This window comes from Bos javanicus, chromosome 1, assembly GCF_032452875.1.
Source record: "Bos javanicus breed banteng chromosome 1, ARS-OSU_banteng_1.0, whole genome shotgun sequence".
NCBI lineage: Eukaryota > Metazoa > Chordata > Mammalia > Artiodactyla > Bovidae > Bos > Bos javanicus.
The window spans coordinates 91,564,288-91,584,175 of record NC_083868.1 but is presented as its reverse complement, the minus strand read 5'-3'; the positions used below and the strand labels follow the sequence as shown (position 1 = coordinate 91,584,175).

The window sequence follows — 19,888 nt, the reverse complement described above, 5'->3', positions numbered from 1 at the left end:
CCCATATTACAAATAAGGAAACTCAGATTAAAAATTGCCACATTTCTGAGCCAAGGCCACACATCTACTGAATATCAAAGCCTGGATTCACATCCAGGACTTTTGGATTCCAGAACTAAGTTCTTTACATATTAGCTTAAACTTCTTCTCTATGCAAGAATCATATAATATGCATGCATCAGAGACTGTTCAATAAAGAACATGTTTTATAATCTTTATCTAAATTTATTCTTATTCTCAGTTTTATCATCTGCTTTACACTGTTAGTTTGTTATATCTCCATAGATTTGAGAATTATGAATAATATTTTTAAATGGATAACAAATATTTACAAAATAAGTATAAGTTACCCTGGATATATAAAGTCACAATCTTTCAGTTTAAAGCTTAGAAATATGTCATGACTCAGAAATCTCCTTTATACATTCTTCAGAGTATGTCTAATTTTGGTGGAAAATTAGTTCAAATCACTATTATACTTTCTAAATATTAGAATTTAAATATATTTAATACTATAATAAATTAAGTAATACATAATAAGATATTTTCTTGTTCAAAATATGTATGAGCTTTTATTATAAAGATTCAAGGCTATATCATGTATTTGTCTGTTTTCTTCAGTTCAGTTTAGTTCAGTCACTCAGTCATGTCCGATTCTTTGCAACCCCACGAATGGCAGCACGCCAGGCCTCCCTGTCCATCACCAACTCCCGGAGTTCACCCAGACTCACATCCATCGAGTCAGTGATGCCATCCAGCCGTCTCATCCTCTGTCGTTTCCTTCTCCTCCTGCCCCCAATCCCTCCCAGCATCAGAGTCTTTTCCAATGAGTCAACTCTTCGCATGAGGTGGCCAGAGTACTGGAGTTTCAGCTTTAGCATCATTCCTTCCAAAGAAATCCCAGGGCTGATCTCCTTCAGAATGGACAGGTTGGATCTCCTCGCAAGTCCACGGGACTCTCAAGAGTCTTCTCCAACACCACAGTTCAAAAGCATCAATTCTTCAGCGCTCAGCCTTCTTCACAGTCCAACTCTCACATCCATACATGACCACAGGAAAAACCATATCCTTGACTAGACGGACCTTTGTTGGCAAAGTAATGTCTTTGCTTTTCATTATGCTATCTAGGTTGGTCATAACTTTCCTTCCAAGGAGTAAGCGTCTTTTAATTTCATGGCTGCAGTCACCATCTGCAGTGATTTTGGAGCCCAAAAAAATAAAGTCTGACACTGTTTCCCCTCTATTTCCCATGAAGTGATGGGACCAGATGCCATGATCTTCGTTTTCTGAATGTTGAGCTTTAAGCCAACTTTTTCACTCTCCACTTTCACTTTCATCAAGAGGCTTTTTAGTTTCTCTTCACTTTCTGCCATAAGAGTGGTGTTATCTGCATATCTGAGGTTACTGATATTTCTCCCAGCAGTCTTGATTCCAGCTTGTGTTTCTTCCAGTCCAGCGTTTCTCATGATGTAACCTGCATATAAGTTAAATAAACAGGGTGACAATATACAGCCTTGACGTACTCCTTTTCCGTTGTTCCATGTCCAGTTCTAACTGTTGCTTCCTGACCTGCATACAGATTTCTTAAGAGGCAGGCCAGGTGGTCTGGTATTCCCATCTCTTTTCGAATTTTCACAGTTTATTGTGATCCACACAGTCAAAGGCTTTGGCATAGTCAATAAAGCAGAAATAGATGTTTTTCTGGAACTCTCTTGCTTTTCCCATGATCCAGCAGATGTTGGCAATTTGATCTCTGGTTCCTCTGCCTTTTCTAAAACCAGATTGAACATCGGGAAGTTCACGGTTCACATATTGCTGAAGCCTGGCTTGGAGAATTTTGAGCATTACTTTACTAGCATGTGAGATGAGTGCAATTGTGCGGTAGTTTGAGCATTCTTTGGCATTGCCTTTCTTTGGGATTGGAATGAAAACTGACCTTTTCCCGTCCTGTGGCCACTGCTGAGTTTTCCAAATTTGCTGGCATATTGAGTGCAGCACTTTCACAGCATCATCTTTCAGGATTTGAAATAGCTCAACTGGAATTGCATCACCTCCACCAGCTTTGTTCGTAGTGATGCTTTCTAAGACCCACTTGACTTCACATTCCAGGATGTCTGGCTCTAGATGAGTGATCACACCATTGTGATTATCTGGGTCGTGAAGATCTTTTTTGTAAACATAGATCCTTCTAAATTATATTTCTTTCTGAGTGTGTTCCACTTACCCTGTAGATGTATTATAAGGAAATGTTGATGGTGAAGATGATAGTGCAGTGATCAATATTGGAGCATGATAAGCTGTGTTCTATTCACTATTCCAAATGCCACCTATGTATTAGCATTTTTTTTCTTTTTTTAAATTATTAATTTATTTTAATTGAAGGCTAATTACTTTATAATATTGTGGTAGTTTTTGCCATACATTGACATGAATCAGCCATGGGTGTACATATGTTCCCCCAACCTCAACACCCCACCCACTTTCATCCCTTTCCCATCCCTCTGGGTTGTCCCAGTGCACTGGCTTTGAGTACCCTGTTTCATGCATCAGCTTGGACTGGTGATCTGTTCCACATATGGTAATATACATGTTTCAATGCTATTCTCTCAAATCATCCCACTCTGGCCTTCTTCCACAAAGTCGAAAAGACTGTTCTTTATATCTGTGTCTCTTTTGCTGTCTTGCATATAAGGTCATCATTGCCATCTTTCTAAATTCCATATATATGCGTTAATATACTGTCTTGGTGTTTTTCTTTCTGATGTACTTCACTCTGTATAATAGGCTCCAGTTTCATCCCCCTCATTAGAACTGACTAAAACCTTTCTTATAGTTTCTTTTTCATAGCTGAATAATATCCCATCATGTATATGTACCACTGCTTTCTTATCCATTCATCTGCCAATAGACATCTAGGTTGCTTCCATGTCCTAGTTATTGTAAACAGTGCTGCAGTGAACACTGGGGTACATGTGTCTCTTTCAATTCTGATTTCCTTAATGTATATGCCCAGCAGTGGGATTGCTGGGTTGTATGGCAGTTCTGTTTCCAGTTTTTTAAGGAATCTCCACACTGTTCACCATAGTGGCTGTTCTAGTTTGCATTCCACCAACAATGTAAGAGGGTTCCCTTTTTTCCACACCCTCTCCAGCATTTATTGCTTGAAGACTTTTTGATGGCAGCCATTCTGACTGTCGTGAGATGGTACCTCATTGTGGTTTTGATTTGCATTTCTCTGATAACAAGTGATGTTGAGTATCTTTTCATGTGTTTGTTAGCCATATGTATGTCTTCTTTGGATGAATACTGGCCCATTTTTGGATACATTTGGCTCATTGTTTGATTGGGACATTTATTTTTCTGGTATTGAGTTGCATGAGCTGTTTGTATATTTTTGAGATTAATACTTTGTTAGTTGTTTCATTTGCTATTACTTTCTCCCATTCTGAAGCTGTCTTTTCACCTTGCTTATAGTTTCCTTCATTGTGCAAAAGCTTTTAAGTTTAATTAGATCTCATTTGTTTATTTTTGCTTTTATTTCCATTACTCTGAGATATGGGTCATAGAGGATCTTGCTGTGATTTATGTCAGAGAGTGCTCTGCCTATGTTTTCCTCTAGGGGTTTTATAGTTTCTGATCTTACATTTAGATGTTTAATCCATTTGGAGTTTATTGCATTAGCATTTTAATCTGATAAAACATCTATGAGGTAGATATTATGCCATTGTGGCCAAGTGACATTAAATGTACTGTTGCTAATATCCATTAAATCTGTTAATGTTTATGCACATCTTAATGAATATTAGAAATTCTGATGAGAACATGTAGCAGTTTACAGAGTAGCTCCACCTGATCTTCCTAGCCATCTTTGATATAGAAGAGTCAGGTGTAATTATTGGCTGGTCCTAGATTATGGGTCTAACAAATAAATAGGGTCAGAACATTGAGTCCAGAGCTGATAGTCTTTACATGCACCAAACTCCCTCAGTATTTGTCATATATAGCTTTGGAAAGCAACACATAGTATCAAAGTACAAATTAGTGTTCTGTGTGTTTAGGAGTCCTAAGGTTATGATCCTATATAAAAGTTTTGCTATGAAGAATGAAATAAACTATCATTATGAAGACTCTATGGGTTCCCTAAGATCAGAAATTAATGAAAACTTTTTCTTGAAGTTGTAAAATTAACACAAACAATATTTTTTACTAGTATTTATTTTCTCAATGTGTGTTCCTTTTTCTGCAAGAAATTAGACATCATTTTTAGAGGTTAACTGTATTTTTGTGTTTAATGAAAAGCAAGATTATTGAGTAGTATTATAGACTTTTATGATGACATATTGCCAGGAGCTTAACTGAGATGGGAGGGACAGAGATGAATTGTTAAGTATTGGAGAAGACAATTAAGGAAACAAGCTAAAAAATTAAAGACAAGCATTTAACCACTTATTATGGTGATAAAAGTACAAGTCTAAAACCAGATAGAGTGCTGACTCCTTTGTCCCGTTTTCCTCCATGGAATGGGGGCATTGGTCAAGGGTCAAGTGTATTAGCATAGGTGTAAGAGAGTCTCTCTGTTGAGGGAGCCCAGAAGAAATGGCTTGGGAATTCTTATGGACCTTGTGGTCCAGAAGAGGGAAAGGAGGAAGAGCTGAGAGTGAGAAATACTGCTCACTTAGAGAGAGGAATAGTGTCTTCAAGTTCTCTCTTTTCTTTCCCCCTATTCCATATTCTACCCCACCCAACCAGTAGATCTCAGCCAAAGCTCTTGAAGAAGACCTGTATTCAGAGCCTCAGATTCAGAGGCCTGGGAATAAAGGTACCTGGGCTGAGCATGCAAATATGCAAAGAGAGTGACTGGTAAGGGTGCCTGTGACCTAGAGTACAACTTCCTTCAGGAGAGCAGCACACTGGCTGTACACCATGTCTCCAGTGGGGAGATCAGCCTTCTCCCATGAGGCCTACCAGGGAAAGCCTTTGTAATTGCCAAGGGTTGGGCCTGAAAAATAATGCAAAAGTTTTTAACCAGACTCCTCACATAAGATTTCAACTATATCCTTAGCCAAACCATACTTATCACATGGTTATCTGCTAAATACAAAATCCTTCTTCCCACCGACTACAAACATTCCTAATGAATCCTGCTGCTACTTAATGCAATTTACAGGATAAATGGACTTAAACTTTCTTTAAAGCAGTAAAGGACTTTTCATACAGGTGTATTGTAGTTATCTTATGCAAGCTGTTCATTGAATATTTGAATTAAGTCTACAATTTTAGTAATTCAACAAATACTCAGCATTTACTTTGTTCATAAAGAAAGTGAATGGACTGTAGCCTTTCGGGCTTTGTAACATTCATGTTCTTTACTGTGGCCTTTGTCAAAATCTCCATATGCTTCAGGCTAAAAGGACCTGCAACTTTGAGATGACTTTTTATCCAATAGACATTATACTCTCTTCTATCACCTTGACCTCCTTTTTATTTTTTAAATTGTACTTCTATCTTTGGAGTTATTACTAACTGAATATAATTGCATTGTTAAGCAAATACATTATATGCTCTTCAGAATGCCTTGGGGCTTTAGTAATACTTCCTATACTAACAATTATGATTGGGAGGAATTTTAGTATGTACACAAAATACATAGAGAATATAGATAAATATACATAGAAGGCTTGATTCTGTTAGTCTTTCATGAGATCTGGGGGGATTTTTACTCCAGAATTTCTACAGTCACTCATATTGGGCCAACTTAAAACTTTGGCTGTGAATATGAAAGGTAAAATACAGTATTGAGTCTCGACAGAAATTAAGGAAGAGGAGGGTCAATATACAGGGCCTTTGAGCTATATTTCAATATCTGTTAAGAATTGAGGGAATAAGTTGTAAAAGGATAATAAGGCATGCATCATGGCTATAAACTTATTATCACGTAGCAAACTTGAGAAAAATCTATTAGTTATACCAAAGATGTTTATTAAAAATCACCCCAGATTGTTACTGTTACTGTTTCTGTGTTTTGTTTCATCTCAACTGTTCAAATTACATTGCTTCCTGGATTGTGATAAGACCTAGGAAACAGGATTCAAGAACCCTGAGCCATGAAATCAGAATGATAGTGAAAATTTGGATAGCCAAATATGGGAGTAGCTGGGGGTCTCAATATGCACAACATCTGCTGAAATTAAGAAAATGAATGTTTAAAAATCTCTTTGGAATTACAGAAGGAAGAGATTGAGAAAAGAGTCCATCAACTGAATGATGATAAATGACAATTAATTACGTTAATAATTCAGGGTGTCTAAAAGCATTATTCATAGTGTTCTGCCTAACAAGCTGTCTTGTTTTATTTTAGTGAAAAAATGGTGATAAGGGTTTTTATGGATTTTCTGATTATCATAGTTCTCAAACTCTATTTTCTCTATAAGATCTTAAATATTTCCATGTCGATTCTTCTTTGTTAGTAATTTTTCAAGTTCTCATATTTGAAAAACTCATTATTGATCCATGAGTTACCTTTGAAATATGCCTTTATGCTTGTGCTTGAATCACTTGTAATATTAATAATTACATTTATTGAGTTACTGCTATGAATTACCCACTTTACATACATTATTTTATTTAATCTTTAGACATTTCTATAATAAATATTATTACCTACATTTAACAAATGAGGAAATTGAGGGTCAGAGGAGTTAAGGTGCTTGCCCACATTTTGCACATAAATTGTGTGACAGGATTCATGCTCAAGCCAAATTGACTCTAAAACTTATACACCATGGTATGGCTCCCTTCTTCCAACTACAACTCAGAGTAACTAGATAAGCAACATAAAGGGGGTAAAAATGCATGTTATGGACTCAAATCATATGGTTTATTTGGAAAATCTCTACCTTATAAACGACTTTCAATGAGTGAATCCCAAGACTTTATTGCCTTTAATGTGCTTCTGTGTTTCCTTTTTTGGCATGGTGATTTTAATGTTGCCTTTCCTCATACCAGTGGTTGAAGATAAAAATGACAAATCTTGAGGGAAAATGATCTAATAACTATAAGGCAAACAACAAATTGAAGGCTGAGTATTTCAACTTGCTGAAAATGTGAAATAGAAAACATAAGATCCTGAGATGCATAAGATTATATAGCTGTATAACTTCAAATACTTTAACCCACAGTATGAACTCGGTCAGAGATAGGGAACTCAGAACATAAGCATTATTTTTCTGAGTTATTTAACTGTACCTTACAGATACGACTGAGTGACTTCACTTTGACTTTTCACCTTCATGCATTGGAGAAGGAAATGGCAACCCACTCCAGTGTTCTTGCCTGGAGAATCCCAGGGACCGGGGAGCCTGGTGGGCTGCTGTCTATGGAGTCGCACAGGGTCGGACATGACTGAAGTGACTTTACCAGATTTAGACACCTTCATTTATCTAGAGAAAAGAAAACTATGAAGTAGGGGGGAAAAAAAAGACGCCTTGTTGACTTTGGTATATAAAGTTTAAGACATTACATTGGATTAAGGCACTACCTTTATCTTTTACAAAGATTGTGTGGGTGTCTAAAAGTATAACACTTTCTGAATTTTTAGTTTTCAATTAATTAAAATTTTAGAATATGGAGTGTTGATAATAGGTTTTAATATCCAGTAAAAATAGTCTCTATATCGCCTTCATTTTCAGTGTTTTTCTGGCTAGTATGCTTTTTTTTTTTTAACAAATTCGAAAATCATATATAGTTATATAAAAGCAAAACCAGAACCAAACTTATTAGTTTTATTGGTGGCACCTGAAACCTGTTGTTACCTTAAATTGAAAGGATGCCTTTATGATGCTAATCTTTTTTTTTTTTTCCACAAGAACCTGTCAAATCTTTCATGTGTACAAATCTTCTTTTGTGTCTTCAGTACCATGATAAGTTTTCTTCTCATAGATACTGCACATTTCTTATTAAATTTATCCTTAGGCACTTTTTCTTTCCTTTAGTAGGTAGTCATTGCTTTCATTGTATATTGTAATTGGTTGTATTTTATGTGTGTGTACATATGTAGAGTTGCTATTTTATACATATATATATTGTTATATATATTTATGTATATTTAGAGAGAGCTTCCGGAGAAGACAATGGCACCCCACTCCAGCACTCTTGCCTGGAATATCCCATGGACAGAGGAGCCTGGTGGGCCACAGTCCATGGGGTTGCTAAGAGTCGGACACGACTGAGTGACTTCACTTACACTTTTCACTTTGATGCACTGGAGAAGGAAATGGCAACCCACTCCAGTGTTCTTGCCTGGAGAATCCCAGGGATTGGGGAGCCTGGTGGGCTGCTGTCTATGGGGTCGCACAGAGTTGGAAACGACTAAAGTGACTTAGCAGCAGCAGCAGCAGCAGAGAGAGCTTCATATCATATGAATGTATTAATTTCATAACTAAAGGTGTTACTGAGATTTTTATCTGTTATAGTATTTTTTAATTGATACTAGGTTTTGCAATTTAAAACCTTATCTTCTATTTTCTTCTTATCAGTTTTTATGTTACTAATTTACATCCCTTTCCTAATTGTACAGGTTGATACCTACAGGAAACAAAAATAATAGTGCTGATATGATTCCTTGGTTGGGAAGATCCACTGGAGAAGGGATAGTCTACTCACTGTAGTATTCTTAGGCTTCCCTTGCATCTCAGATGGTAAAGAATCTGCCTACAATGCAGGAAACCTTGGTTTGATCCCTGGGTTGGGAAGATCCCCTGGAGAAGGGAAAGGCTACCCACTCCACTATTCTGGCCTGGAGAATTCCATGGACTACAGTCTATGGGGTCACAAAGAGTCGGACAGGACTGAGTGACTTTTACTTCAAGTAAGTTTAAGAAATCACAGAAAAGTAGCAATGAGGGAAAACAATCAAGCACACAGAAAAATCTGAAATAAAATAATAAAGAAACATCCTTAGCAAAGTGAAAAAAGTTTTCACAAAAAACTTTTGAGTACTTTCCTTTTCAAGAAATGTTTTTAATCTTAATTTATCTAATTTGTCACCACATTATACTTTATCTTCTCTAGTGACTTCAACAGACATTCATGTTTTGAGAAGAAAGGGAGAAATAATTTAAAAATCATCGATATTGCCTTGTAGGATTCAATATAGAGGCTTGGATAAATTATTGATATTGAGCAGTAGGCACATTTTAAAGGAGTAAATAGAGGCAATCCTAGAAAAAATTTTTCAAAATACACCTTTTCAAAAAATGTATCCAAATCATTGTCTTACTTACATAGCATTAGATTGGATTACTAAAGGAAAATAAACAGAAAACAATGACGCTGAACCCCAAAACAAAGCAGCCCTTTAGAGTTTTGTGTTTTAAAAAATAGGATACGGATAACCTGTAAGTTTTGAAATCAAGTTAACAAAGTAACATGCCCTTGGCAAGCACAGTCACTGCATCATTTTTATTGCCTGCTTCAAGATTTTCTATACTAAATACCAAATTAAGAACTGAAAACAAAAAGATATTCTCTACATTTCCCAGAAATAATAAAACGTTATTTTATATGTCAATGCAAAAAGATGAAATTAAAGTTAGGAAAGAATGGACATGGAATGGTAAAAAAAAGGAAACAATTAAGAATGTTAAATCAAAGCCAGATGTTAAATTAGTATATGCAATGCATGCTGTGATTCCCCATCACTTAGAGTTGTTTAGTCAATTGACTAGGAAAGAATAGAAGAGGAAAAATGATGGTTATTGGCAATTAATTCTGGGCATTTAATTCTGTTTTTAATGTTTTTCCTTTCCATGAAGAACTTCAAAATGCTGAATTATTTAAAGTTCATTGAATTAAATATCTTTTCCAACAAAATTGTAAATATATAAAGGTAAATAAAAGTTTAAATTGAAATGTAGACAGTATGATACACAAAACATACTTATAACTATTGAATAAAGAATCTCAGGTAGATTTAAGAATGAAGGCTTTGGGGAAACTGTAATACTTTTTTTTGCTTTTTTTTTCCTTTTTCCTTCTCTGCATTTTCTAAGTTTACTTTAGTGTGCTTATCTTTGTAAGAAAAAAATAAAATAGCTTATAAAACTAGGTTTATTGTCCAACTAAAATATATATTGGATATAGCAATCTATGATAATTTTATGAATAAGACCTATGCCGAATTATATACATATTACCTATTTGTATTCTTTTTAAAATTAAGTAATTAAAATTTGAAGGATAATTGCTGTACAGAATTTTGCTGTTCTCTGTCAAAGCACAACATGAATCAGCCATAGGTGACTCACCCCTCCCTTTTAAAACTCCCTATTTGTATTCTTAAGCCAACAAATTGATATGATTTATTACCTTCACTAAAAAAGAATATTACATAGATTATCAGTTTTCTCTGTATCATCTTATAGAATTTAATCTTCTGCCTATGACATAAACTTTTTCAGAAATTTCAGCAATTTTATGAAGCTATAATAATATCACTTATTTAATATCTGTGTTGTAAAAACCAATATTTTAATCAGGTTATTCTGCTTTTAGGAGAAATAACTGATGCCATAATAGCAAATATTGGTCATATAAAAATATTACTGTGGAGAAATATGTTTTATATAGGGATTTGTAGAAATTAAAAAAAAAAAAACCTTTTAAGAAATATGTCTAGAAGTTCTTTTGGTAAGTCAAAGAAAATAAATTCAAATAAATCTGTCATGAATAAATAATAAAGCTCTTAGTTCATATTCTATAAATTTTCACTTGTTCCAATAGACATAGCAAATATAGCCCAATGTAAAGTTAAAACTTAATCCACTTTGAGTGTATTTAATTCTTCATTCTAAAAAAATATCAGTTTCTTTTTTTAATAGAGAAAGTATTTTACTTCCAGCAATGAAAGTATGTCTAAGAAGTCAAAAAGTGACTCATAAATAAATTATAAAATGTAAAATGGTATATATACAAGACACGTTCTTGAGAGCACTAACAAATCCTTGGTGTGAACATATTTCTGAAAAGTGGTAGAAGAATACAGTATATAGGCTGTAGTGATTTATTATTATTTTTCTCTTGGCAAAATAAGTTTTAGTGCATTTTAGGATATTCATAGTAAATTAATTCTTTGGGAATTCCAACACTTTGTCTTGGTGTATCTATTTTGTATGCTATAGTGACTTTCTGGAGATATGGAAGGAATTAACATTGCAGAGGGAGGGGTACCAATCTTTAAGATAGCTCTGTAAAATGTCCATATTTAAAACAAAAAGTGACTTTAGGGGCTTTTGTTTGTTTTTTGAGTCCTTTGTCCTTTGTCATTAATCAATAAATGAATTTAGTCCTCTTCAATCTCCCATTTCATCTATCAGATTTTTAAGGATATAGAAACAGGAATTCAGGTAAATAAATTATTTAATCCAATGGTAGGTCTTTCCTAGTAATATGGCAGTGAAGATTTTGGGGCCTTTCAACACTGTAATTGGTAAACATAAAATTAGATTCAGAACTCTGTATTTAATGAGCATTTTCGACCTCACTGCTCTTAGACTTTCAGGAGCTTGCTGTGTTTGCATTGCCTAATTTGACATGCTTATGGTGAGACCCATATAGATGCCTTAAAAAGAATCCAGTCTCTAGAATAATTGGACATTTTTGTACAATGCATGCTTGCAATTTTATCTAGAGTGCTTTGTTTTAAATTATGCATAAATTATAGATTCCAACAAGATCGCTTCAGATTTTGAATAGTGATTTTTTCTGTTTTCCTACTTCTTCCATCAAAATACTCTCAAATTGTAGACTCCACGTTGCAATTTTGTTGTTGAAATTTACTTTCCAGCATCTGTTGTTATCTTCATAGTGATGTTTAAAAGAATGCTTGCTGAAACAAATGCACGGCATTTTTAGTCTAGGGACATATGCCTTGCTTCTGTAGGCATAGTTATTACCCTCTTTAATCTGTGCAGGTACAATCCGTGCTGTTTTTTCTTTCAATATCAAAGCTACTCTAATGAGCAGACACCATCTTTTCAGCAATAGCTCTGAGAAAAAATAGATAAAATAATTTTCAAAAATGATTCCTTAGAATAGTACAATAGTTCCAAAAACAGATTTAAATGTATGGGAGATAATTTTAGAATATCCTTTGAGTAATAAACAATGATATATGTCTCAAATTTATAATCATTAAACATAATAATATTTAGTATTCCATTAGAGGCTGATACATTTTATTGGTCATCATTTCCCTGTGGAAATTAAAATGGTAATATAATGGTCTACTTAAAAAAATTTTTTTAAAGGGCGAGGCTAATAACTGACCATCACACTAGGTTTGCAAAAATAGAAAATAAATGGCATAACTCATGTTATTACCTGATCTTTATCTTTGTAAGTCTGCCTCTGAAGAGAATGTTGGAACATTTTCTAGTTTAGCAATTAGTTTTTATAGAAAGAGTGAGAAATATTCAGATTAATCCCCAAATTCTCAGAAAACTACTCTGATCCAGTGTTCTCAGGGACATATATCAACATTTATTTAATAGGTCTTACTGAGCATCTGGCATATACAGAGTGCATTGCTAGAAGCTATGCAGAGGTATGTATCCTTGCAGGGAGCTGAGACATACATACAAAACTGTAATAGAGTTAGAAATGAATCAGTGTTACAAAGCAAGTATAAATTAATGAGAATTCAGGGCAGGAAGTCTTCCTCTCACCCCAGCTGGGGGATCATTTGTAAGTGATGGGTCTTGAGAGAAAAGATTTAGGGAATAATTAAGGTAACTGGAACTCCAGATAAAGGAAAGAGAGTTAGCAAAGCCTAGAGATGTGGATAGGAGAAGGCAAGGGCAACCCACTCCAGTACTCTTGCCTGGAGAATCCCATGGATGGAGAAGCCTGGTGGGCTGTGGTCCATGGGGTCGTGAAGAGTCTGACATGACTGAGCGACTTCGCTTTCACTTTTCACTTTCACACATTGGAGAAGGAAATGGCAACCCACTCCAGTACTCTTGCCTGGAGAATCCCAGGGATGGGGGAGCCTGGTGGGCTGCCGTCTATGGGGTTGCACAGAGTCAGACACGACTGAAGCGATTTAGCAGCAGCAGCAGCAGCAGCAGAGATGTGGATACACAGGATGGGTTTGTGGGCCACAAAAATGGGTAGTTTCACTAGACTGTAATGGATATAAAGGAGAAAAATAAGGAAGGGGAGGTCAAATTGGAAAAGTATGTTGGCCAGGGCTAAATGATGAACTTGAGATATTCTTTTAAGGAGGTGGCCTACTGGTCTCACTGATGGATTCTGTCCTGCCCAGGAGCATTTGGGATCCATCAGTCAGTCTTAAGACTGCACTAGCACCACAAATGCTACAGAATTTAGATATTATGAGGAGGCTCAAACTAGGTCTCTGTAGTTTATGCCCTCTTGAGCTTGTGCAGCTGAACCATAGGAGCAGCAGAACACTCACAGATGTGATTCCTCCCATACCTTGGAGGAGGATATGGAGGATCCTATTTTCACAAAATGTGTGTTTTACAGATAGGACTTACTAGCCACTTTCTGCTGAACAACTGGTTACAGTGTGCTGGTGTTAAAGTTGTGCAAAAAATTGCATGTGAAAATGTATTGTTCTTTTTGTTTTTCAGATGTAGAAATTGACTTTGAGTTGTGGGCTAACTCTGGAATCGAAAGTAAAATTTGACTCCAAAACCAACCTGTCCACCATTTTAATCTCATAATCCTGTAAATCATAATTGTCTCCAACATAAATTCTCAACTGAATTTGAAAAAGAACAGAAAATCTCACCGATGGGGGGCGGGGTGGGGAAGGCAGAATTTTATATATATACATACACTTCAAGAAAGAATCTATGGAAGTAGAATGTAAGAAAATTGATTCTGATGATTCTAATGATTCTGATGACCAGATGCCTGAAAAGAGTAATATGAGTTGTACATCCTGTAAGAGTAAAATCAAGACAGATTTTCTGATATCATATATTTAGACGAATTGATTAAAAATTAAAATATGTGGATTTTGGAAATATTTGGTGGCATCTTCCATGAGTTACTTTCATGAGTTCCATGGCAGTTACTTAAGAGACAGGCATACCCATTTATCCACATGAAAGTGGATTTAGTTCCATAATCTCCAAGAGAATAGAGCATTTGGTCAAATAATATTTGGCCTCAAAGACCATATAGCACTAGATTTTCATTAATTTTCATTAATTCAAATATTACTTGAAATATATACATATAATACTTCAAAAAATATTAAAAAGAGAACTAAACACACACAAAATGAGCAATTCAGAAATATACAACAACACATGAAGCTCAAACTTTGAATTGTTAAAGTTTCTGGTTTCTGGAAACCAAAACGATTCTGTAGAAAAATGTTCTGTAAAATCTCCCCCCAAATATAAATTTTTTCATTTTCAAGTTTTGTTTTTATTATTAAATTGTATGGCTAAAGAGCAGGATCATTTCAAGAAAGAAATATTGTGGCAAAATGCCCCAAGCTCCAGCTGTGCAAATTCTTGGTAGAAAGATCTGATTTGAATCCACTAGTTACAAACTCGGGAAATTAAGACTTCCCTGGTGGCTCAGTCAGCAAAGAATCTGCCTGCAATGCAGGAGAACTGGGTTCGATCCCTGGGTCAGGAAGATCCTCTGGAGAAGGAAATGGCTACACATTCCAGTATTCTTGCCTGGATAATCTCGTGGACAGAGAAACCTGGTGGGCTACAGTCCATGGGATCACAAGAGTTGGACATGACTTCGAGACAACCAGAGGGCCCATATATTCTTTATTCACATGAAGAAATATGTGTGTTTATGTATACATCCATATACTTGCATGGAGTGGGTTGCCATTTCCTTCTCCAATGCATGAAAGTGAAAAGTGAAAGTGAAGTCGCTCAGTCATGTCCAACTCTTCATGACCCCATGGACTGTAGCCTACCAGGCTCCTCCGTCCATGGGATTTTCCAGGCAAGAGTACTGGAGTGGGGTGCCATTGCCTTCTCCAGTATGTATGTGTATATACATATAATTGTTCTGAATAGAGTCTTTGAGTTTTTTTTTTTTTTTTCTATAACCTTATAGAAAACAGGCAAAAAAGGAATAAAAGTAGTTTTCTTGAGTAGTTCTATGCCTCAGGTGTGCTAGTTGTGTAGTTGCTCAGTCGTGTCTGACTCTTTGCCACCCCATGAACTGGAGCCTGCCAGGGTTCTCTGTCCATGGGATTTCCCAGGCAAGAATACTGGAGTTCTTAGGTGTGCTAATATACATGAGATACATTCACTAACTTTTATCTTTTTCCAGGAGTAATGCAGGATATTAGTTCTTTATTTGAGAGTATAGCTATAATCTCCCATTGAAAGCCTGTAAGTTGCTCCTGCCCCTTATGGCTCTGTCCTCCATGTCTACTTGAGAGGGTATAAATCCATATAATATAATTATTTTCCAGGAGATTAATACTCTTAAACTTTGATCTATCACAAATCATTTTTACTCAGCAAGTGTTTATTAAATACATATTCTTTGCCCTTTCTGGAATTACATAAATAAAGTACAGGATTGTGATAAACACACAGACACACACATCAGATCAGATCAGATCAGATCAGTCACTCAGTCGTGTCCGACTCTTTGCGACCCCATGAATCGCAGCACTCCAGGCCTCCCTGTCCATCACCAACTCTGGGAGTTCACTCAAACTCACGTCCATCGAGTCGGTGATGCCATCCAGCCATCTCATCCTCTGTCATCCCCTTCTCCTCTTGCCCCAAATCCCTCCCAGCATCAGAGTCTTTTCCAATGAGTCAACTCTTCACGTGAGGTGGCCATGTTAGTTGTGTCTAAAAATAAGAGTTTTTTTTTTTTTTTTTAATGCTAACTGATAAGTTTTCCGTTGGCTTCAACTGAGGTAGTTGATTGAAATAAATTTAAGAAAGATGAATATTGTTATCTGGCCAGTAGAAGATGAGTTCAGAAAAAGCTCAGGAAACTTCCATGAATGAGATTTAAGAGAATAAAATCTTATGTGTTCAGAGGAAAAAGCTAGAAAATTTAAAGACTGATTTTCCTTTAGAAAATGAATCACCAAAGTTGTTCTAACAAAGGTAGCTAGCTGTTCTAAAACTCAGGGAAGAATCAGATAAGTATTCAAGATCTAGCTGCTTTTTATGAGCTTTGCAATATATATGACATTTTAAAAGTCAGAAACTTTACTACCTAAAGTTGCTTACAGGAGGCTATATGGAAGTATTAAGAAAATGTAAGGAATCATAGGGTTTTAGAGGAACCTTAAACAAATCTCATCAATTTTCCTGACTTCCTGGATGAAGACATTATAAAGTAAGTTCCAGTTTGTGTTTCATCATTCTTCCTAACTCATTCTTGTTTGTATTTAATTAATGACAGAGGATGACTCAATGGACATGCGTTTGAGCAAATTCTGGAAGACAGTGAAGGACAGGAAAGCCTGGCATGCTGCAGTCCATGGGGTCACAAAGAGTAGGACACAACATAGTGATGGGACAATGTTGGTTGATAAGTGTTCTTTTTTAAATATGAAATATACATTCATCTTGAAAAATATGTAAGAGCAGTAGAGTAGTTGTTGAGTCTTAATCTGTGGTGTTGGCTATGTCTTTGAACATGCAATACTGTTTTGCTTGCTGGAGTGGAAAGGCAAAGAGGAGAATGTAAGAGGAGCCATCCTGAGGACTTTAGGGTGCTCCAGACTAAGCAGTGTGGGTCATGGATGATTACTACTGTGGAAATAAGACCACTCAAATGAGAATGAGTAAAGACTATTTGTTCAGAGCTTACTAGAGCAAGGGAATGAAACTTCATTACTTGTCTTTGGCAGAAGCTCTAAGGCAGACAAAAGAGTAGCAAAGGTCTGTAGTGGGGAAAAGGGAAGACTTTACACATGCTCTAATTGGAAGCTGTAAGCATGGGAAATTGCAGAAAGGCTAGCTAGAAGCAGGGCATCCTAAACAGGTGAGTGAAGAATATTTGACTTTTTCTGATAGGTTCTGTGTTGGAAATGGGGGGAGGAAATTAGAGAATCTATCAGTTTTGGTAAAATTTGGCTGTTCTGATGTTGTGTGTTATAGAACTTGTAGGTTGACATCCTGTCTAGTTGTTGCAGATTGTGGATTAGTGTTCTTTTTTATATATAGCCCAGCCATTATTTGTATATTCAGTCTCTCGTTACAGATATGTCTCTACTATCCCTTGTGTGCCTGTAATCAGCAGATGCTTTCACATATTTGTTTACCAGAAATACCATGTATTCCATTGAAAAATTGTGCTTGTAGACTTAGGAAAAACTGCAATTGGCTAATGCACTATGATTCTACTGTATTAGGTGTATCAAACAGAAAGAAACAGCAGAAGAAGCCAACACCAGTGGAACCCTATTAGGAACAATTATAATGTTAATATCATGATTGTATTTGTACCCAGTTGCCAGTCCAGGTTCCATGCACGATACTGAATGCTTGGGGCTGGTGCACTGGGACGACCCAGAAGGAGGGTATGGGGAGGGAGACGGGAGGAGGGTTCAGGATGGGGAACACAGGTATACCAGTGGCGGATTCATTTCGATATTTGGCAAAACTAATACAATATTGTAAAGTTTAAAAATAAAATAAAATTTAAAAAAAAAGAAAAGAAACAAAAATTGTCTTTGAAATCCAATTTTTCTGGTAAATAGTTTCTCCATTTGCATTTCAAATTTCCAAAAATGTACATAATGTGATAGGATTATTATAATTGAATTAACATCTACATTTAGGTAATCACTTCAGTTCAGTTCAGTTCTGTCCCTGAGGCATGTCCAACTCTTTGAGACCCCATGAATCACAGCATGCCAGGCCTCCCTGTCCATCACCAACTCCCGGAGTTCACTCAGACTCACATCCATCGAGTCAGTGATGCCATCCAGCCATCTCATCCTCTGTCGTCCCCTTCTCCTCCTGCCCCCAATCCCTACCAGCATCAGAGTCTTTTCCAGTGAGTCAACTCTTCGCATGAGGTGGCCAAATTACTGGAGTTTCAGCTTTAGCATCATTCCTTCCAAAGAAATCCCAGGGCTGATCTCCTTCAGAATGGACTGGTTGAATCTCCTTGCAGTCGAAAGGACTCTCAAGAGTCTTCTCCAACACCACAGTTCAAAAGCATCAATTCTTCAGTGCTCAGCCTTCTTCACAGTCCAACTCTCACATCCATACATGACCACTGGAAAAACCATAGCCTTGACTAGCCAGACATTTGTTGGCAAAGTAATGTCTCTGCTTTTTAATATGCTATCTAGGTTGGTCATAACTTTCCTTCCAAGGAGTAAGCATCTTTTAATTTCATGGCTGCAGTCACCATCTGCAGTGAGTTTGGAGCCCAAAAAAATAAAGTCTGACACTGTTTCCACTGTTTCCCCATCTATTTCCCATGAAGTGATGGGACTGGATGCCATGATCTTCGTTTTCTGAATGTTGAGCTTTAAGCCAACTTTTTCACTCTCCGCTTACAGTTTCATCAAGAGGCTTTTGAGTTCCTCTTCACTTTCTGCCATAAGGGTGGTGTCATCTGCATATCTGAGGTTATTGATATTTCTCCCAGCAATCTTGATTCCAGCTTGTGCTTCTTCCAGCCCAGTGTTTCTCATGATGTACTCTGCATAGAAGTTAAATAAGCAGGATGACCATATGCAGCCTTGATGTACTCCTTTTCCTATTTGGAACCAGTCTGTTGTTCCATGTCGAGTTCTAACTCTTGCTTCCTGACCTGCATACAGATTTCTCAAGAGGCAGGTCAAGTGATTTGGTATTCCAATCTCTTATAGAATTTTCCACAGTTTATTGTAATCCACACAGTCAAAGGCTTTGGCATAGTCCATAAAGCAGAAATAGATGTTTTTCTGGAACTCTCTTGCTTTTTCCATGATCCCGCGGGTGTTGGCAAGTTGATCTCTGGTTCCTCTGCCTTTTCTAAAACCAGCTTGAACATCAGGAAGTTCACGGTTCACGTGTTGTTGAAGCCTGGCTTGGAGAATTTTGAGCATTACTTTACTAGCATGTGAGATGAGTGCAATTGTGCAGTAGTTGGAGCATTCTTTGGCATTGCCTTTCTTTGGGATTGGAATGAACACTGACCTTTTCCAGTCCTGTGGCCACTGCTGAGTTTTTTACATTTGCTGGCATATTGAGTGCATCACGTTCACAGCATCATCTTTCAGGATTTGAAATAGCTCCACTGGAATTCCATCACCTCAACTAGCTTTGTTTGTAGTGATGCTTTCTAAGGCCCACTTGACTTGACATTCCAGGATGTCTAGCTCTGGGTCAGTGATCACACCATCATGATTATCTTGGTCATAAAGATCTTTTTTGTACAGTTCTTCTGTGTATTCTTGCCACTTCTTCTAAATATCTTCTGCATTTTGTCCTTTATTGAGCCCATCTTTGCATGAAATGTTCCCTTGATATCTCTAATTTTCTTGAAGAGATCTCTAGTCTTTCCCATTCTGTTGTTTTCTTCTATTTCTTTGCATTGATCACTGAGGAAGGCTTTCTCATCTCTTCTTGCTATCCTTTGAACCTCTGCATTCAGATACTTATCCTTCCTTTTCTCCTTTGCTTTTTGCTTCTCTTCTTTTCACAGCTATTTGTAAGGCCTCCCCAGACAGCCATTTTGCTTTTTTGCATTTCTTTTCTATGGGAATGGTCTTGATCCCTGTCTCCTGTACAATGTCATGAACCTCATTCCATAGTTCATCAGGCACTCTATCAGATCTAGGCCCTTAAATCTATTTCTCACTTCCACTGTATAATCATAAGGGATTTGATTTAGGTCCTTATTCCATATT

The 19,888-nt window shown here is 36.5% G+C and overlaps 1 protein-coding gene across 8 annotated transcripts in view; it reads left to right on the top strand.

Moving 5' to 3' along the window:
* The window catches only part of NAALADL2 (N-acetylated alpha-linked acidic dipeptidase like 2), a 1,576,761-nt gene that overhangs the window by 1,409,973 nt on the left and 146,900 nt on the right, over positions 1–19,888 (top strand). The gene's annotated exons all lie outside the window — the stretch shown is intronic.